This window comes from Bombina bombina, chromosome 3 (genome assembly GCF_027579735.1).
Source record: "Bombina bombina isolate aBomBom1 chromosome 3, aBomBom1.pri, whole genome shotgun sequence".
Lineage (NCBI taxonomy): Eukaryota > Metazoa > Chordata > Amphibia > Anura > Bombinatoridae > Bombina > Bombina bombina.
In genome coordinates, this window is record NC_069501.1 from 411,684,255 (window position 1) to 411,701,216 (window position 16,962).

Sequence of the window (16,962 nt, forward strand, 5' to 3'; positions counted from 1 at the left end):
AGCTATCTTATGTTTTTTTTATAGGCAAGTAATTAGTTTTAAATAGGATTCATTTATTTAATTATAGTAAATTTATTTAGATGTATTTAAATTATATTTAAGTTAGGGGGTGTTAGGGTTAGGATTAGACTTAGGTTTAGGGGTTAATAAATTTATTATAGTGGCGGCGACGTTGGCGGCGGCAGATTAGGGGTTAATAAATTTAATATGGTTGCGGCGACATTGGGGGTGCAGATTAGGGGTTAATAAATATAATTTAGGGTTCGGCGATATTGGGGGCATCAGAATAGGGGTTCATAAATATAATGTAGGTGGCGGCGGTGTCCGGGGCGGCAGATTAGGGGTTAATAATATAATGTAGGTGACTACGATGTCGGGAGCGGCATATTAGGGGTTAATAAGTGTAAGGTTAGGGGTGTTTAGACTCGGGGTTCATGTTAGGGTGTTAGGTGTAGACATAAATTTTATTTCCCCATAGGAAACAATGGCGCTGCGTTAGGAGCTGAATGCTGCTTTTTTGCAGGTGTTAGGTTTTTTTTCAGCCAGCTCAGCCCCATTGTTTCCTATGGGGAAATCATGCACGAGCACGTTCAGCCAGCTCACCGCTGACTTAAGCAATGCTGGTATTGAGGTGAGATGTGGAACTAAATTTTGCTCAATGCTCACTTTTCTGAGGCTAACGCCGACTTGCAGAAAACTCGTAATACCAGCGTTGTCTTAACTGAGTGGTGAGAAAAAAAGGCTTGTTAGCACCGCACACCATTACCGACAAAAACTCGTAATCTAGCCGTATATGTATAATTCCTGGTGTGCTTTGTATTCAGTTTAACATCCAACGTTCAAGCATTCAACGGAAACTATTCTGCTACAATTTGAGCAAACACAGTTTCTTTTCAGCCCCATTGAATCTTAAATTACGGAGAAACTTTGTTTTACCTCTAACAAGGAGTCATCAGCGGTGAGAGACCTATAAAATCAAGCAGACGAGGTCACATGTGCTGACATCATCACGCCCCTCAGAGCGTCTAACAGAATCTGGATACCTAACACACCACCACGAACAGTGAGTTTTTTTTAGGTATGCACAGCCGAAGATACACACAGATATATCATTCAACTTGACAATATCTTGCCTCTGTTTATGAACATTGAGCTTTTGTTTGGAAGTTATGTTTCATGCTGCTGTATGTATAAAGTAACCATCTTGTTATATGAAACATTATACATTCTTATTACCTATGGTATTGTTCCACTACCTTCATCTATTCATTGTAGCAATTGCTTTTAATATATTTTAGTATATAATCAAATATATTTTATTGATGCCGGCATCATTTCTTTCATTTAGTATGCTCTAATCTTGCATTTTAGTTGAATAAAACAATATATATTCACTCGTATCTATTAGATACTCTTTTGTCATATCCAAATATACATATTTCTTCTTTTTCATAGAATTATTATATAGAAATTATTTTATAGAAATCTATTATCATCACACATATCCTTTATTTTTTGGTTAGCTCCAACTACGGAGCGCTTCTTGTCCCGCACCCCTTGTTCATCTTATGACCTAGATTACCTTTATGAGGAAACGGTAATCAGACAGGGACAGTTAGCATATAACCAATTTAGGTAGCTCTCACACCACCCCCCATCTGTACGATTCATGTGAGTAATGGGCTCAGAGCCTAATAACATATTTCAGTTACAGTGGACTGAGCATATAATCGGTCCTATCAGTGGACCAGATACACTAAGTGTAACTTTGGTGTACTGAAATCTCAGTTCTAATGTCTGGACCATTCCAGGGATGGTTTACAGTACTCTTCTAAGAAGACTGATGCTGTATTAGTCTGCTCTTGCCCTCACAACCTGGCACAGTAAAATATCTAAGTTTGCCTTACTTCACCCTGAATATGAGGAGCCAGAACATCTAAGTGGGTAAAAGGAGGTCCTAAGGTGAATGTTTGAGAACAAGTCATATATGAATATTCCCAAGGTACATTACACAAAAAATATTAATACATGGGGAAAAATTAAGAGATAGTTTTTCACACCTGTTGAAGTATGGTAGATACTCTTCCTTCTTTAAGTGTACATTTCACACTAACACGTTTTATAGTGGGTGCGAGACACTGTGGCTTGTAGGCCTCTCACCCACTGTGAAATTTGGTGGGGGATCAGCAATGATCTGGGGGTGCTTCAGCAAGGATGGAATCGGGCAGATACATTTTTGTGAAGATGCATGAATCAATACGTACAAGGTTATCCTGGAAGAAAGCTTTCTTTCTTCTGCTCTGACAATGTTCCTCAGTTCTAAAGATTGCTTTTTTTTCCAGCAGGACAATGCTCCATGCCACACAACCAGGTCAATCAAGGAGTGGATGGAGGACCACCAGGTCAATGGCCAGCAGTGGCGTCACTAGGGGGGGGCGGGGGGGGCGGGCCGCACCCGGGTGACACCCTCCAGGGGGTGACACCAAAAAAAAAAAAAAAATTTTTTTTTTTTTTTTTTTTTTTTTAAATTTTATTGAAATTCAAAAAAATACAATGTTGAGATGCATAGATTATTTTATTAGAGGCTGGCATTTGTGAACATTAGTGGGACTGGGGAAGTTGTAGACACACAATTTTTTTGCCCCTTGAGCCAGTGCTGCAATTTCAACAAATAGTTTTCCCTGCTTTTGCTTGTTTGTACTTTGCTCCTCCCCTGCCCAATTTCACTATGAATGTTGTGGGTGTGCCGTGGGGCTTGCAAAGTTGCCCTGCTAGCCTAAACCTGCCTGCCTATCTGTGCTCACTGCTCAGTGACATGCGGCCCAGGGCTGTGCACTGACAGACTTGGAACAGAGTCAGAGAGCAGAATTTTCATAGTTTGCGTGCCTAAACCTTTTCTTCAGTGATTTATTTTAGAGTGCTCTGTTTATCTTTCATTTGATGTTCTGCTGAGCCAGGGAGCAGCTCTAGGCATGAGCTTCCTAATTAATGCAGTGCAGTTTACATATTTTGTATGTGTGTGTCTGAGTTTTTGTGTGTCTCAGTGTTTTTGTGTGTGTGTTTTTGTGTGTGTGTCTGAGTGTGTTTCCGAGTGTTTGTGTGTGCATCTGAGTATGTTTTTAAGTGTGTCTGAGTGTTTGTATGTGTGTTTGCCTGTGTTTTTGTGTGTGTCTGCTTTCTGGGGGGGGGGTGACACCATGACTTACCGCACCGGGTGACACCAACCCTAGTGACGCCACTGATGGCCAGCCCAATCTTCAGACCTGAACCCCATTGAAAACCTCTGGAATGTGATCAAGAGGAAGATTTGTGGTCACAAGCCATCAAACAAAGCTGAGCTGCTTGCCAGGAGTTGCATAAAGTCACTCAACAGCAATTTGAAAGACTGGTGGAGAGCAAGCTAAGACATATGAAAGCTGTGATTGAAAATCAGGGTTATTTCACCAATTATTGATTTCTGAAATTTTGCTAAATTAAAACATTGGTATTGTGTTGTTTAAAAATGAATATGAACTTGTTTTCTTTGCATTATTTGAGGTCTGAAAAAAATGCATGTTTTTTTGTTATTTTGTCCAGTTGTCATTTTCTGCAAATAAATGCTCTAAATTTCATTTTTTTTATTTTTTTTGAGGACTCAAGTTGACATATACAGAAAATAAGAGAGAAAATGTTACTGTAAAGCATAAATATTCATACAGATGAACAATTATAAATGCTCATTGAACTTCCAGAAATAAACAGTGAATTGAGTCCCAGTTTTCCTTTTTCCATATTTAAAGTCCCCTTGTAGGCTGTAAAAAAGGTCACTCTTGGACCTTTACTCAGAAGATTCTCTAGAGAGTAAGGGTGATGCTGGGAGAATGATAATTCACAGACCCTATATTTCCAAACTTTTAACATATATTAAAATAGGGTTTAGCAAAACAAAGAAAAATGTTTATATATCTGAGCCTCATATGGGTCATTTCAATACCAGAAAAATACTAACAATATGGACCACTCTTGGGTCCCTATGGTTGTGTGTAATAATGATAATGGGCTTAACTAGTGAACAAACTGAAACAAACAAGAACAGAGTTATATTATACATATAATAATAAAATAAGGAAATATAAACAAAAGACCACAACTAAACCGGTAGAAGCTAATTTATATTCTAATATAGTTTAAATCTTGCTCGGACCTATGATCTTGTAGTGAGGTAGAATCTATTTGAGAGCGGGCGAAATGTATGTTAGCACTTTAATAAGGAGAGTAAGGCATAAACATGCTGTGAATCTCAATATGTTGTGTCTAGCAAATTGAGATAGGAGTTGTAGGTATTTTTGCTGTTATTATGAATAAGGTTCCTTTCCGCTACACAGGAGGGACATATAATTATGTGGTGCGGGAAAAATCTCCATATGTCATGTCTAGCAAATTAAGATAAGAGCTATTGGTATTTTTGCTAGTGCTGTGTGTTTAAGATTTATTGCTATTACTCACGACCTGTTAAGACCTATTATGTGCTGCTTTGTATCTGAAGCTGTTTTTGTTGTTTCCTCCCATGACTACAGCCGCTCACCACCGGAGCAAAATCAGTATGGTGTGAATCTAGATATTAGCAGCATTACATATACAGCATCATCACACCGTGCCCCACAAGTCACGCTGAGCATGTCACAGTACTCTAACATTTTCTATTAGTATATATTATGGTTAACATCATAACTTTTGCTTCCGTCCTATTAGAGCTAGTTTCATAAGGCATACATATATATAGCAATTATACTAGCGGTATTATGTTTGCTAGAAACAAGAGGGAAACATGGAAAATATAAAGCAAAGCTACTAAATATCTTTATAACATGCTGTTGAATGTCCTATTAATATTTTAAATAGGTGTTTGATACGGGAGGAAGTGTCTAATTAAGGGAGAATATATACAATTAAACTTGTGAACATTTAAAATATAAGAACTTTAGCTATTAGAGTATATTAACCATTTAGAAGTGGCAGCCCAAATACAGAGAGAGGAAAGAGCAAAGTGGTGATCTGTATTCGTGTTGTTATCCTAAGCCCTCTCTGTCAGCTGTCCATATGGCAAAATACAATAGAATAGGGACAATAAGCAAAGTTATATAGAGAATGCCGGGAGCCCTGTTCTCTTCACAGCTAGGTCCCAAAAGTGAGGTATCTTCGTAACTTACACAGATCCCGCTGAGCGCACTATGCAATCCCACCGACATGTCAGCTACCATTCCCATTTGCTAAAAAAAACATTTCTTTTGAAAGTGGTGGGCGGCTTAGTTTGTGGTCGTCTCTCAGTGGTATGTAGGCTTTGCAATGTATAAGCGACAATGAGAGGGAAGTCTTGCTGGTTCTGCAGATTCAACTGTTCTGAGAGTACCTGGTCATGGGCATAAGTGGAGAGGCTCGAGGGATCCTCTTTCACGGAGCGCATCACTATTTATGGTATACTATCGATACCTCGTGAGTATGCTGTGTTAGCTGAAGAGCTAGGCTTTGGCTCAGCTGGATCTGTGAATTTGTCGCATGAATCATCTCAATTCCCTTCATATATATATGCTGTGTTAGTATATTAGTAGCCTTTAATATGGAGCTGGGCTCGGACTGCATTGCAAGGCTTGAAGTCGAGGGTCCCAAATAGTCAAACAGCTGGGTAACTGGCGCACTGTGGTCGTCCTGAATGCCTGCAATGCTCTCCTGGTCTTCAGGTTCAGTAGATGGGTTATGTGGGAGAGAAAGCACCTTCCTTAAAGCAAGTTGCGCATTCTGGTCGTTCCCGTTTGGCATATCCAGCTCGAGTTCCCTTTCCAGTAACTTCTGCGTCAAGGGTACAGCATTCTCCAGGAAATCTCTAGGTAAGGATTTTTGGTAAAGGTTGTGTAATAGGCCCTTTATTTTGGCCAAACGCTGATCCAATGTTTGCAGTGAACTTGTCTCCCAATGCGGTCGTCATATTAATACTTTCCGATTTTAAGAAAGGGGAAAAATCTGGATTGTTGGTCTGTTAATCTGTTATCAGTATGTTGCCTAATCCGGCGTTAAAGATGAAAAGTTCAATAAGGCAGATGTTATCCGCCAGCACTGGTAACCCGGTGCAGCGGGGGGGGGGGGGGGGGGGGGGTTGTGGCTTAATAGTAGGCCGCCGCCCTTAGGCCTTATATTTCCGATCTGTAGCTCCAATTTCATTGAAACAGCAGATTTGACTTAAGAGGAAGCAGTTATATCTTGTAGTGTGCTGGTAAATTAATCGCTGTAATGTCTCCAAAATCGGTGGATTAGTGAAGATTCTGTCAGAGATCCCAGAGAGTGCGTCCTGTCAGGTACGCTGTATGGTCACGCCCCCCTAAATTACATTATTTTAATTGGAATTTGGAAGAAATGTTATCAGTAGTTTATAGAATAAAACAAAAATGTTAATTTTACTCAAGCACATAGTAAAACCAGAGAAACTGATCATTTTTCAGTGGTGTACATAAAAATATTAATAAAAATATATTCAGTGATGTCAGCCCTGGCCAAAAAAACATTATATCTCAATGGCATTTTTTCTGGGGGGAAAAAGCATATTTTAACATTAAATAACTTGAAAACGGTTTTCCAATTTATTTGAAGTTTTGCAGCTTTGTCACTTGTAAGAGCCATCCAACTGCCAAATTTCAGCACAATTACATTTTCCATTTCAAAGTTACACAACTTAAAGGGACAGTAAAGTCAAAACTAAACTTTCATGATTCAGATAGGACATGCAATTTTAAACAACCTTTCAATTGACTTTTATCATTAAATTTGCTTTGTTCCCTTGGTGGTATTTTTGAAAAGCTAAACCTAGCTAGGCTCAAACTGATTTCTAAACAGTTGAAAACCACCTCTTTGCTCAGAGCATTTTGAAAGTTTTTCACAGTTAGACAGTACTAGTTCATGTAGGTCATATAGATAGCATTGTGTTCACTCCCGTGGAGTTATCTAGGAGTCTGCACTGATAGGCTAAACTGCATGCCTGTCAAAAGCACTGAGATAAGGGGGCAGTCTGCAGAGGCTTAGATACAAGGTAATCACATAGGTAAAACATATATTAATATAACAGTGTTGGTTATGCAAAACTGGGGAATGGGTAATAAAGAGATTATCTAAATCATTAACAATTCTGGTGTAGACTGTCCCTTTAAACAGACAGTCAAATTAAAATGAAACTTTCATGATTCAGATAGGGCATGTAATTTTAAACAACTTTCCAATTTACTTTTATCATTAAATTTGCTTTGTTCTCTTGGTATACTTTGTTGAAAGCTAAACCTAGGTAGGCTCATATGCTAATATCTAAGCTCTTGGAGGATGCCTCTTATCTCAGTGCATTTTGACAGTTTTTCACAGTTAGGCCCCGCTACTTCCTGAGTGTCATAAAGGTACCATTGTGCTCACTCCCGTGGAGTTATTTATGAATCAGCTCTAATTGGCTAAAATGCATGTCTGTCAAAAGAACTGAGATAAAGGGGCAGTCTGCAGCGGCTTAGATACAAGGTAATCACAGGGGTAAAAAGAGTATTAATATAACTGTGTTCATTATGCAAAAATGGGGTATCTTTTTAAACAATAACATTTTTGGTGTAGACTGTACCTTTAAAATTGAATTTTAAATTTGAACAGAAACTTTGTTTGAACATAAACTGGCAACTATAATACATATATTAGGTAAACCTGTTCAATTGCTTGGTAACACAAATTGCTAATCAGCCAATCACATGGCAGCAACTCAATGCATTTAGGCATCTAGACATGGTAAAGACAACTTGCTGAAGTTCAAACCGAGCATCAGAATGGGGAAGAAAGGGGATTTAAGTGACTTTGAACGTGGCATGGTTGTTGGTGCCAGACGAGGTGGTCTGAGTATTTCAAAAACTGCTGATCTACTGGGATTTTCACAGAGAATGGTCCAAAAAAGAGAAAATATCCAGTGAGCGGCAGTTATGTGGACAAAAATGCCTTGTTGATGTCAGAGTTCAGAGGAGAATGGGCAGACTGTTTCAAAATGATAGAAAGGCAACAGTAACTCAAATAACCACTCATTACAACCAAGGTATGCAGAATACAATATCTGAATGCACAACACATCAGACCTTAAAGCAGATGGGCTACAGCAGCAGAAGACCACACCGGATGCCACTCCTGTCAGCTAAGAACAGGAAACTGAGGCTACAATTCACACAGGCTCACCAAATTTGGACAATAGAAGATTGGAAAAATGTTGCATGGTCTGATGAGTCTTGATTTCAGCTGCAAATATCAGATGGTAGGGTCAGAATTTGGCGTTAACAACATGAAAGCATGGATCCATCCTGCCTTGTATCAATGGCTCAGGCTGGTGGTGGTGTAATGGTGTGGGGGATATTTTCTTGGCACACTTTGGGCCCCTTAGCAGGGCCGGTGCTAGACTATTTTGTGCCCTAGGCAAGACCAGTTACTTGCGCCCGCCCCACACCATGCAAAAAAACCCCAAAACAATTAAAGCAACAAAACATGACACTTTTAAATTTCTTTTAATTTTCATGAATAAGTGCCATAAGATGCCAAAAGCAACAATATTAAAGGCAAAATATAAAGTAACCAAATGTAAAATTGCCTATATTAACAAAAAATATATTTTAACTTTTTATTGAACAAAATATATATTAACTGTATTTTTCTTACAGTCAGGGAAACAAACAAACAAAAAACACAGATTTGTCAGATAAAAGTTTAAATTTCAGACACATCAAAATCTCACTCTGCGTGCCTTTTCCTTTGCAAATTTTGTCATCATTTCAGCCAGATCAAGTGCTGCTGCCTGTGTATGTTCAATTGATATAGTTGCCAAGCCAACTAGTCTCTTTTCCAACATTGTAGAACGTATGTAACTTTTTATAAGTTTGAGCTTTGAGAAACTACGTTCACCACTTGCCACTGATACTGTAAGTGTGAGAAGGATGCTCAGAGCAACAGAAACATTAGGCACGTTATCCAGAAGTTTATTTTGTAGTATGAAGAGAAGTACTTCTTGTGGCGGCATAGGCTTTGGAAGTCTTCGAGCTATTGCTTCAAGTTCACAACGCAGATCTTTAGCATCAATATCTTTGTTCGATTTTTTCTTTATACTGTATATGTCATATAGAAAGCCAAATAGTGAATGATATTTTTGTAGCTGTTGGAATCTCTCTTCAATAGATTGTATGGCCATGTCTAAAACAGCATAGTAAAAACCTGTTTTAAATTTCTGCTTTGGATCTTGTGGTGCTTCTTCTCGGGCCTCATATTCAAACTGTTGTTTCTTTCTCCTGTTTCAAACTTGATCTTCTGTCTCAAAGTTTGGTACTATCTGTATCTCATTTGCAATCTCAGTAGCATCTGTCAAAACTTGTTGAAAACCCTTATCACACCTGCAGGTTATGAGATAATTCTTGGTCACTTGCAATTGTCTTGTAGCTGAATTTAAGTCAGCTTCCTTATTTTGTAGTAGCTTGCTTGTAAGATTGACTTCAAAAAGGATGTTGTACCATGTAACAAGGGATACCACAAACTTGAATTTACTAACTGCATCAGCAAGAGTATTTCCAGATGGACCTGATAGGCTTGTATCCTCAAAAATCTCTATCAAAGCATCATATATATTACCAAGATGATATCTCAGTGGTTTCAAAGCATCAATCCGACTCTCCCATCTTGTTTCACTCAATGTCTTAACAGTTATGCCTAAGTCTGATATATGGCTAATTAGAACTTGCCAACGCTTAGTTGATGTAGAGAAATAATTATAAATCTGTTGAACTAACCCGAAGAAAGTAGTTGCTTCCAGACAACACCTAGCAGCATCATTAACTACCAAGTTTAAAGAATGTGCATTGCAGGGAACAAAAAACGCACGTGGGTTTAAGTCCAGTATTGTCTTTTGTGCTCCATTTTGTTTGCCTTTCATGTTACTCCCATTGTCATACCCTTGACCATGGAGATTTTCAATTGGCAATTGAATTTGCTTCAGTTGTTTAAGAAGAGTTTCTGCTATAAAGGCACCTGTAGTCTCCTGTAGTGGAATACATCCTAAGAAATGTTCTCTTATAGTAATACTTTCAGACTCATTATCTGATGGTTTGCTTATATCAACAAAACGTACAATCATTGTCATTTGCTCAATATGAGTAACATCAGGTGTGCAGTCCAGAATAATTGAATAGTATTTAGCTGAAATTGTACTTGTTATAATTTTCTGCTTTATAGCACCGGCTAGAAGCTGTATAAGCTAATTCTGGATATCTTTTCCCAGGTAGTGAACCAATGTTTCTTGATCTTTTTTTTTTTTTTTCTCTTTTATTTAAACCAGCAAGGAATACAAAAACATCCAAAATAACTCTTGCGCCACGCAGGGCTTAGTATAAATTGCTATACAATAGGATGCAGAAAACAAAAAAGAAAAGTTAGCGCAATTAGAGCATTATAACTATAAAAAGTAGTAAAATTAATTGTCAATATACAACGCCGCTCTTATTATCCTGAGTCACTTACTGGGGTTTTTCACAATTTTAATTCCTAAACACAAACACTATACTAGACACTCTAATATGAATTTACATAATAAACTTATAACCTTTAATGAGACGAAACATAACAAAACATAAAAAAACAGAGCCAAACAAAACAAAACAAAACAAAACACTACAGAAGAACACAAAAAACAAAACAAAAAACAAAAAAAACAAGGTTTGATCAATTCTCTCTGACCCTTCCCCACCCCCCTCCAACTCCCTTCTTATGTACTGCCCCATCTTTGGTTACTATAAACACCTCCCCCCTGTTTTGAGTTAACCCCCTTTTACTACCATCATACATCAACTTCCCTTGCAGCTGTCAACCAAATCGCGGGAAATAGATTGGCTACTACAAGTTCAGCAAAAGAGATAGAGTTCAAAAAAGGGGATAAGATACGTCTTTGAATTGGGAGTGGATAGGATTTAACCAAGGGTAGCCAATCCAGTAGAAAGGTTTTTATCCTTGATTCTGCAGAAAAGACCGTGTGATATGATTCAAATAATATCTGATATTGTATTTCTTTAAGAAATACTGAAAAACTTGGTGCCACATGATCTTTCCAGCTTTTCAGTATCAAATGTCTTGTAATAAGAATAATAGAGTTCAAAATTTTAGTCTGTCTCTTAGGCCTATGGTCGTGGCCTGTGAGAAAAAATATATCAGCCGCTGTATACATATTATAATCATGATAAAATTTCTTATACCAAAACCAAATCTTTTGCCACAATTGCTGTATTTTAGGACAAGCCCAAAATAAATGTAAGATGTCTGCTTTAGGGAATGAACAACGAGAACAAGCAAAACTTTGTGGGGGATAAAATCTGGACATTTTATCCTGTTAAAGATAATAATTATTAATAAGTTTCATATGTGATTCTCTCCATGCTATTGATACCAATAACTTATCAATCATCTCAAAACTTTGTTTTATTCTATTCTCTTCTAAGCATGGAAAATACCTCGTCCAAAAATTATATAGATTATTCCCGTACAGATCCCCCCCTGCTTGGCCAGCATAATATCGTAAATTAAGGATATTGAGGTAAACCCTGACGAGAATCTACGTATGATATTCATGATATCAGACCAATCAGACAATGCTTTGATATCCCATTTCTGAGAAAAGACGAAATGACGCAATTGAAAATAGGCGTATAAGTTTGAATTCGGGGATTAAACTTTTGAAATAAACCTTCCGAAGTCATTAATCGAAGCTCAGCCCATCTTCTGAAAACCCCCTTGTGCGATACCCGGCGAAAATTCTGGGTTTTCCCACAATGGGGAGAAACTCAGAAAATGTAGGAGACACTTTAAGATAGTTACAGATCTTTGGAGGTTAAAAAACCCGGATCAACAAAGCTTCACATGTGAATCAAAAGTCCACAAAACTTTTTCCAGAATAGACATTTTATTTATCTCCAAATTATTGGCCACCTGTAGATCAGAGGCGAGTATCGAAGATATTGTGATATCAGATCATGCGATAATCTCAATTACTCTATTGGCAGCAACCTCTGCAAAGGGCCAGGCCCCCTCCTTCTTCTTCCCTCGTTTTTTAGTAAATAATCCGAGATTTATTAATTATCTAAAACAGAAATGGAAGGATTATACAACATTTAATATTGCCCAATTTAATAAAATCGAGACGTTCTGGGAAGCTGCGAAAGCGGTAATGAGGGGGGAAATCAAATCATACCTTCATATTTGAGGAAAAAAACCCTGGCGTACGAATTACAGCTAGCTGCACAAACTAGAAATGCCTTTAGAAATGTATTATATACATAGATCCCCGGGAGGAAACTGGGATAAGTATTGTAAGATTAGAAGAGAGAGGGATATCTTCTTGAGGAAAAGATCACACCAAGAAGAACAGAAAATAAAGCATCAGTTTAGAAGTAGTTATGGTAATTCGGCTAAATTTCTAGCCACATTAGTTAAAATGAAAAAAAAAACAAAAACCTCATACCAGCTATTAGAGATAAGAATGTTACATATACCCACGCGGATGATATCAATAAAGTATTTTTTAATGTTTTTCAGCAATTATATTCAGAATCAGAGGCAAATCAGGATAATTTCACAAGTTTTTGGACGAAAATTAAATTACCCAGGATCATAGATGAGGAACTTCAAGAACCCTAAATCGACCAATTTCTGAGGAAGAGAATCCTAGAGGCTATTCAAGCAGCAAACACCAATAAGGCCCCGGGACCTGATGGCATCCCAGTAGAATTTTATAAAATATTAGCTGAAGAAATAAAAATTCCATTAGTTAGTTTATTTAATTGTTATTTTTACTCTGGAAATAAAATGTCTAGCTACTTTACTGCAGCTCGTATTTCTTTAATCTTTAAAAAAGGTAAAGATCCTTTAGACCCTGGGGCATATAGACCCATATCTGTACTTAACGCAGACTATAAGATATTGACATCTATTATATCTTCCAGACTCATGGTATCTCTAGAAAAAATCATTTATCCGGATCAGACAGGATTTATGAAAAATAGAAATTCACTTAGAAATATCCGTCAAGTTACCTCAGTGTTGGACTATGTTTGGAATCTGGATCGTAGTAAAAAAGAGTACAAAAATTACAGGGAAGGAGCTATACTTACCGTTGACGCTGAAAAAGCATTCAATGCAGTTAATTGGAATTATTTATTTACAGCAGTGGAGAAATTTGGTTTCAGAAACCAATGTCTTCAATTTATTCGTAATCTTTATAACTCCCCTATATCTTATTTATGTATCAACGGGACTCTATCTCCCAAGATTGAATTAAGGAGAGGGACATGTCAGGGATGTCCCCTCTCGCCCTTATTGTTTAACTTGGCTTTAGAACCATTTGCTATTCTTCTGAGGGATAGCCTAGCTGGAATACTAATGGGAGGCCACTCCTTAAAAATATTACTCTACGCCGATGACTTACTTATCTTTCTGGATAATGTATACAAAACGATTCCCCAGATTGTGCGGCTGTTTGATTTTTTCTCTTCCTTTTCAGGATACAAGATCAATTATGGTAAAAGTGAATTATTAATCTTTTCGGAAGTTGGACTTAAGCTATTGCCCCATCCATTTAAAATGGCCAACTCTTTATGTTACCTGGGTATAGTTTTACATAGAAACCCGGAAAAATGGTACAAGTTGAATTATGGCCCGATATTACAGAAAATTAAATCGGATCTAGATTCTTGGTCCTCATTGTTAATCTCTATCTCAGCTAGGGTCACTCTGATAAAAACGATTGTCTTTCCTCGAATATTATATTTGCTCCAAAATCTCCCTTTACTTCTATCTAATAAGGATATTTCAGATTTACAGAGATGACAGTCAAACTTTATTTGGGGCAACAGGAAACCACGTATTGCGCTTAAAAAATTAATGTTAAAACGACAGATAGCAGGGCTAGCTCTCCCAGATTTAAGACTATACAACTGGGCCTCGTTAGCCAAAATTGCCTTAGAATGGATTACGGAATTAAATCAATTTACATCTTTAGATCTAGAGGTATTTCTAGTAACACCATCTGCACTAAAGACTATCCTTCACTGCCCAGTAAAGAAATTACCTTTGAATATTGCCAAACTAATGTCTATAAAAAACATTATCATTGCATGGCAATGTTTCTTGATCTTTAACCCTACGCAAATGTTCATTCATGATATGATCAAAAAGGGCTAGATATTCCACAAACTTTAAAAAATTTCCATTGCCGGCAATATACAACTTGTCATTTGTACCACGGAATGATAAGTTTTGCAAGGCAAGAACTCTTACCAAAGCAATCAAGCGTTGCAAGACTTGTTGCCAATATTGTTCTTCTTGCCTAATTTTCTGCTGGTTAATAGCATCAATTGTTTTTTCTTTAGATAAGCGCAATTCAAGTTCGTGCCAGGCTTGATAGTTTTCCAAATGGTCAGTATTCCTCTCATGTGAAGAAATAATTGCTCCAATGTTCTTCCAGTCTTTTGAACCTGTTTCTTGTAGGGATGATGCAACATTTCTTTTACTGAACAATTTACAGCAAAAACAAAAAAACACATCTTTTGAGGTTGAATATATCAACCATTCGTGACACACTTCTTCACCATTTGCCAGTCTCCTCTTGTAGTGTACAGGAGAAAATCGTCTGCTTTTTTAGTCTTTGGGAAAATCATGTGATACAACCTCCTGTGGTCCATGTTGAATTATAAGCTGTTGTAGATCATCACTGCAAGAGAAGGGCCATTTAGCAGGGTCACTGTAATCCAAATCAGGCACAATATCGTTTTCTTTTGATGAAATTGCAGTGCTACTAGTCTCACTTTTATTGACATCTTTTTCTTCTGCGTTCTTTCTAGAAACATTTCCAAATTGTGAAACTTCAGTATGACTTGTAGTTGGAGCACACCATTCAGCTTCCCCAGTGGCAGGTTCTACAAGAGTACAGTCACATTCTTGTTCTTGATTTGCTTTCTGTGTATGAAGGTATCTAAAGAAGGACCCCTCTTGCTTGCTTTGCTTGCTCCTTAGCTTGTTCTGTCTTTCGTTTGCGGTACTGGGCTCCAGAAGGTCGTTTTTTATCAGCCATAGCTAACTGAAGAAAATAAAAAACATCAGGTTCAGTAAAGATAGTTCAGCTCTATGGTCCATCTTCGAAAATATAAAACTACTTATATATGTACATTACAATCAGAGACATAAGTAACTATGCCACAATCTCCCCCAACTACACCCACATGGTCACCCCTATTTTTTCCTTTAAGTTGGGAAGTTGACCCCATTGTTTAAGGTTTTATTAATTAACAAATAACCGTACGTTGGTAAAATTCACCTGAGAAACAAATGACCCCACACACCTCAGGCCCAGCAATTGATCCTGGGCAAAATTAAAGAATTATGTTTTTCATGACAACTTAGTAGTTATTGGTTAAAACTCAAGCTAGCAAGTCACCGTGTCAATATATATTTACATTTACAATTTACATTCAGCATCAAATTTGCTTTGTTCCATTAGTGTTGTTTGTTGAAATCTAAACCTAGATAGGCTCATGTGCTAATTTCTAAGGCCTTGAAGGCCATCTCTTGTCTGAAAGCATTTGACAGTTTTTCAGAGCTAGAGGGTGTTATTTCATGTGTGCCATATAGATAACATTGTGCTCACACCTGTGTGGAGTTACGTATGAGACAGCACGGGCACCGATTGACTAAAAAGCATGTCTGTTAAAAGAACTGAGATAAGGGGCAGTCTGCATAGGCTTAGATACAAGGTAATCACAGTCTGTGATACCAAAAATTGATAATAGTAGTAAATTAAAAAGTTGTTTGAAATTGCATGCTCTATCTGACTGAATTGTTGTTTTTTTTAAATGTTTTTTTCGCTTAAACAAGTATTATACTTGTCAATGTTTGGTATATGGTTAAAAGGACAGTCTACTCCAGAATTGCTATTTTTTAAAAATATAGATAATCCCTTTATTACCGCTTCCCCAATTTTTCATAATCAACAGTTATTGTATATTAATATACATTTTAACCTCTGTGATTCACAGAGGTTAAAATGTATATTAATATACAATAACTGTGTTGATTATGAAAAACTGGGGAAGCGGTAATAAAGGGATTATCTATATTTTTAAAAAATAGCAATTCTGGAGTAGACTGTCCTTTTAACCATATACCAAACATTGACAAGTATAATACTTGTTTAAGCGAAAAAAAACATAAAAACCCCCCCAAAACCCTCATGATTCAGTCAGATAGAGCATGCAATTTCAAACAACTTTCTAATTTACTACTATTATCATTTTTGGCATCTTTATATGAAATAGCATGAATGTTATGTAAGCTGTTACAAGCCTTAGCTGGTCCATTACTGATCACAACACATTGCGCCACATAGCATAGGGCAAAATTCCACAAAGTATATGTCAAGTAACACACAGCTATAGGGCATAATATTAATTCCACAAAGTATATGTCACATAACACACAGCTATAGGTAAAGTACACACTGACAGACTATGTATATGTAACACTATGGAGACAAGGCACTAGGGAGATCCTGAACCAATAATCTTATTGGTAGAGCTTTACCAATTTACCACATCCAAGATAAGGAGGGACTCCAATTAGATCACACATGCACATACACAAAATTACTTATGACTGAAGGCAAATGGCAGATTGTGAAGATGCCAGTATCTGCAGCAGCCAGGGGCCCAGGGGTAGTGTTATAAGGGCAGACCCTCTTTCTTTTTATATAAAAGAGGGTCTGCCCTTATAACACCACCGCTGCTTTAGATACTCGCATCTTCACAATCTGCCATTTGCCAGGATGATGTGCTCACATGGGAATATTTTAAATATTCCCATGTGAGCACATCATCCCTGTGCATTATTTAATTAAAGAAATTG